This window comes from Pinus tabuliformis, chromosome 5_2, assembly GCF_031772625.1.
Source record: "Pinus tabuliformis cultivar Carrire ecotype Pingquan chromosome 5_2, CPIR1, whole genome shotgun sequence".
In the NCBI taxonomy this organism is placed as follows: Eukaryota; Viridiplantae; Streptophyta; class Pinopsida; order Pinales; family Pinaceae; genus Pinus; species Pinus tabuliformis.
The window spans coordinates 1,109,463,970-1,109,469,493 of record NC_142306.1 but is presented as its reverse complement, the minus strand read 5'-3'; positions in this window follow the sequence as shown (position 1 = coordinate 1,109,469,493).

Genomic DNA, 5,524 nt, shown 5'->3' with positions numbered 1-5,524 from the left:
AAAACCATTTCTACCACCCTAAGATACCATAAAAACCCTACCATAAGAACCATAAAAAACTCCGTTGTTGTATTTCTGCTTGTTGTAGCTGAGGTTCAAGCTGCAAAAATTCAATGTTTTCTTTTGCATTTTGTAAACAAGTTTGAATATTGGAGTGTCCCTAGTGATTTGGACCATCTCATCAAAAGTGGAACAAATTAAAGTATTTAGCAACTCTAATGCATCATCAAGTCTAGCCATTTTCTCCAACCTTATAAATAATATCTTAAGCTAGAAATTGCACAAAACCCTCTTTTTTTTTTATATTAGTTGCAACTTACAACCTTTTTTTTGAAAGGCTTCTCTACACACTCTTCAATGAATCTTGATATGCTCTGAAATTCAACTCATTAGCTAGTGCAATCGAATAATATATATACCAACACAGTCTTCAAAGCATATGACAATGAATGATTGTTCAACTATATGAATGAAACACTAACGCATAGGAATATGTGTCAATGCACAGGTCATAGACATTCGAACCTGCTTGCCATACTTTGGATGGTTGTTTGAAGTTTTCTTTTTAAAATGTCGTAAACAGTACCCGACAAGCTTTGTCTCAACTATTCTCTTCCTATAGATATTACCAAAAGATCTCCCATAGTTGCTCCTTTCACACGCTTTGTACAATATTTAATATAACATTTGGAACAATCTAAAAGCGCTTCGTAAACCAGCGTGGCTCTAAAAGCGCTCTGTAAATCACCAAGGCGGTTCATTCACAATCAACCCAAAGCTTAAGCTTTGTTAAATGAACAACCCTTCAAAGACCTTCGAATATACCGGTGATGGTGATGGGAGATTTTATACCTGGGATGAGGCGGAAGTATCTTGTGCATGAATATGTTTCTGTTGTACTTCTCATAGTCGGTTTAATCATTTTCACGCTTGCAGATGCTCAAACATCCCTGAATTTCAATGTTTTGGGAGTGATAATAGTCTCTGGAGCTCTGATAATGGATTCTTTCCTTGGGAATTTACAGGGGGCAATATTTAAAATGAATCCAACCACTTCACAGATGGAAATGTTGTTTTGTGCAAAGACAGTTGGGCTACCCTTTTGATCATACCCATGGGGCTAATGGGTGAGTTGTTTTGAGCATGGACCTCCTGAACCAGCATCTCTACTTATCTGGTGCTCATCTTTGAAGTGATGGCAACTTTCGTTGTTGGTCAGCAATCAGTGCTCTGTCTAATCGCATTTTCGGTGCCGCAACCACTGCCATGGTGACCAGCAGCAAAACAGGTTCTTAATTAATGAATCGATTAGAAGGACTTGGCTCAATGCATAGGGATTCAACAGAATTCAACCAACGCACCAACAGACAACAATGTGGGTATGCAAGCTAGAACGTTATGTGTATAAGTGATGCATAGATGTCAGGGCCTTCGAGTGGACATAGCAATCAGAAAGCATATCGTTAGAATAGACAGAGCGTAAACAAAGAGTTACTAAGGCGGAGAATGCAGCTAAAATATAGCTGATAGTATATTCATCAAATGAAAGTTACTAAGGCAGAGAATGCAGCTAAAATATAGTTGATAGGATACTCATCAATGCAGGACTCATAGCTGAACTTTCATGCACATAGAAATTACAAAATCAATGGCTCAAAATGAAGCAAGGCAGAGAGAACGCCTGCTCTAATACTATGTTAAACACATACATGGCAAAGGCAGAATATGAATGATAAACATTGAATTACATATATTATTGACATGATATACATTTATAGTACATTAGAGTGACTGTTGGATTCCATATTCCAAGGTCTCTTGGACTCTAGTGGTTGTTCACATTCCACACCAACCCATAGAGGATTAGGTGTTCAACATTGCAGAGGAGAGTTCAGACCTATAGTTTCACTTTATTGCAGACTCTCTGTGGAAATTTTGAGTTAAAGTCGTTGTTGTAGTTGCAGACCTGTGAACCTTGCCTCATGAACCTGTGGAAGCAATTTGGACTATAGTTATTTCTCAAAACGGGCCAGTAGAAACAATTCGAGCTTGTAGTGAAGACTATTGTCTAGAGGATCTCTGGAAAACTCTACTTTGCAGACCTTCTTTTGGACCTATGTTATTTTGCAGGCTTGTTAAGACTCCTCTTTTTTATAGACCTGTGGAAGGTCATTTTTCGGTTCTTTAGAAATTTTGCTACAAACCTATGCAAACAACCTATGGTGGATTCCTTTTTAGTTGTGTTATAGACCACGAGAAGTGGTCTCAAACCTAAAGATGCATCTCGAAGAGCATTTTTGCAGACATACTTTTTGTCTATTGAAAAGCGTCGATCTGGCCCTATTGGAGTCACAGTTTTGGATTAGGATTGAATTTGCTAGCACTAAGCAGTCTATTGTGGATAATTTGTAACAGACTTGAAGATTTTTTTTTAAGGACACTTGAGGAGACCCTGTGACATTTGAGTAGACCTTTTGGAGCAACATCATTGAAGAACCTGTGTAGCAACAGTATTAAAGCATTACCTAGGCAATTGTGTTGAGAACATCTTGTTGGGGCAAGCATTGTTAAAGACCTTTTTAGAACCTAACTTAGAGGCATTAGTGGAGACCTTGATGCATGATTGAAGCCCTCATGGAGTAACCTTGAAGGAAGTTGTTGGGTATCATGAAAAGTCTTGGAGACACCTTCTGTGGATGCTAAAGTTGTCATTGATGAACAAAGGGTGATTGGAGATTAATTGAGGGAATTGTCGAATATTATAAAGGCTTGTTGCAAAAGTTATTGGAAGCCTTGAAGAACCACTTGTACCTATATTGAAGGAGAGGGTTGGTTCCCTAGAGGATTGGAGTCCTCAAGAAGACCAAGTTGGTGCTTGGTGGAACACAAGGTTGGAGCCTTCAAGTGTAGGTTGGAACCTGGATAATTTGAAGATTGGAGTCTTCATCTAAGGTTGGAGCCCTAAACTATTGTTATGCAAATTCATTGTAAAAAGAGGATTAGAGTCCTCATTATATCTTAATTAATAAATTTATTTATCAGTTATTGTTCATTTTGTGTTCTATCTAAGTGATCTTAACTGGTAAAATAACAATTGTAAAAGGAAATATTGATTCACCAACCCTCTCAGTATTTCCAACAATTGTTGGGATCACGATTGTCATTAGACTAAAACCCGCAAGCATTAATCTTCAACAATTCTTCAACTAATCTTCAACAATTCTTCCAATGTCTTTAATGCGTTGCGCCAAGATATTCTCCAAGGTGTTCAAATGCTCTTCAAATGTTGCTCCAATGTCTGGTCCAAGATCAGTCTTCAATACTTTAAGGGTTCTTCAATACAAGAATGCTTCAACAAGGTGTCTAAAATAAACTAGGCTCAAGAACTCTCCAAGTTGCTACAAAAGGTCTTTAAGATGCTCTCCAAACAAGTCTTCAAGATTGCCTTCAAGATGTGATTGTGTGTACTCTGCTCCAAAATAATGTATCTGCTTCATAGATATGAATTTTTTTTTCAACACAGATTATCTTCAAGACGCAAATTTATACAAGGTCTGCAAATAATCCAAAAACTGTAGCTCTAATAAGGTCTGCAACTTTTAAAAAAATGTGATTCCAAAAGAATCTGCAAAAACCAAAACTGAAATTCTCCACAGGCTCACAAGAGAGTCTTCATAAATCTGATATGTAATTCACATCAGGTCCGAATATAGATCCCAATGCACACTTTTTGTGCCACAGATGCAAGTTGCAGGTCCGAAAAAGTTGTCTGCAACAAGGTGTCCTCATATCTGAAATAAGGGCACCTCAGGTCTGCAATGTAATGTCTCCACAGATCCGCAAGAACAAAACTTATATATGTCTGCAATAAGGTCTCCACAAAATCCGCAGGAGAGCTTCTATATTTCTACAATAAGATCACCACAAATCCACAAGAGGGTTTTTCATAGGTCTGCAATTTTTTTTACAGGTCTGCAAGCTTCAGATGCATTAGTCTACAACCTCATTCTTGCTACTTCACCGAATGTTCTGCACTTGCTTGATTGTCAAATGGAGAGGCATTGTTGCCAATATATAGTGTTTAGCATATATACGAGTAGACATGTCTTTTGAAGAGTTATGTGAGCTGACTTATGTAGGCTCATCAATTTTTTTTTGATGTATTTTCCTATAAAAAAAATTGATTCTTCTTAATGATAAGGATTTTGGGAGATTGTAAGTACCCATTAGAAAGGTTTAGAGGTCCTTCATTAGCTGGTGTAAGTGCCACATCAGAGTTTTGTTTTTAATGCCACAAGTAAATTATTTTCTTATGATGATCTTTAGAATTTGTGTCAGCCTTTAGGAATTTATGGTAAGGTTATCTTAGAATGGGTCCTTTAGGATTTGGATGGGCCAAGGTATTGGGGTAAGGGCATCATCAAGAACAAGGGTTCCTAGGATTAGGTTTAGTTTTTTAATTTATTAGGGTTGGGGTATCATCAAGAGCAAAGATTTCTTCAACATATTCATTTAGGGCTTTACGCCTACATTGCATGGTTGCATACACTTTGGGACTTCTTCAATCGTACTAGGGTTTGCTTCTTGGTTTCTAGTTAGAGTTTTTACCTAGGGTTTCATCTACGGTAGGCTTCAACAATGCACCTAGGTTGCCATCTTATTGACATCAATGACAACTTTATCCAACATCCATTACTTGCTAGCTTAACACATATCCTATCCTTAGCCTATGAAGACATGTTCCCTACATGACGTTATGCACATGCTTTCCTTGAGGGGAATCTTTGACTTGTTGACTTATCTTTTCTCCAAAAGAAAAAGCATCCCACTTTAAGAAATTTGACTTATTTCTCCAAAGTAAAAGCTTCCATACTAGGAAAGTTGTCTTATTATCTTTTCTACAAAAATACAAGTCTTCCATAGCCTTGTTAGAATGTTTTTTCATAAAGCAAAAGCCTTCTATGTTTAGAGAAGCAAGCTTTACTTGGACATTCCACTTTTCCACCTTTAGCACGCTTTCCCTTTGTCTTATCTTCCCTAAGAGAGCACCCTATTTGGAGAAGATTTCACTTTTTTTCATTCTTCTTGCCTCTATTCACTCTAGCTTATGCACCGTACTTGGAGGAGATGTTTTATGTAAATGTTAATGGCTATCTTGGAGAGACTTCCTCCACATATGGTAGTCACTAGTGCCCCTTAGCTGGAATTGTTTTTCTTGGAGTTTTGCTCTCTTCTTTATTCTATTCTTTGCAAAAGCAAATGCTTTCTTTAACCAATCACAATTTTCTTGTAAACTCCTAAGCTCATTCTATAAGAGCTTGAGAGTGCGTCTATAATAATAGATAGTAATTTCACTTGAGTCCCCCTTTGTTCATCCTCTGTTCTTGTTCAAGTGACTTGTGAAAGGGCATACCAGCCTAGGAGTTGAGAGTCCTTGTGTTCTGTCCAAGAGAATTCATCCCTGGAGTTGGTGTAAGTACCAAAGAAGTGATCATTGTCTCCCAAAATTCTCTGAGCTTGACAC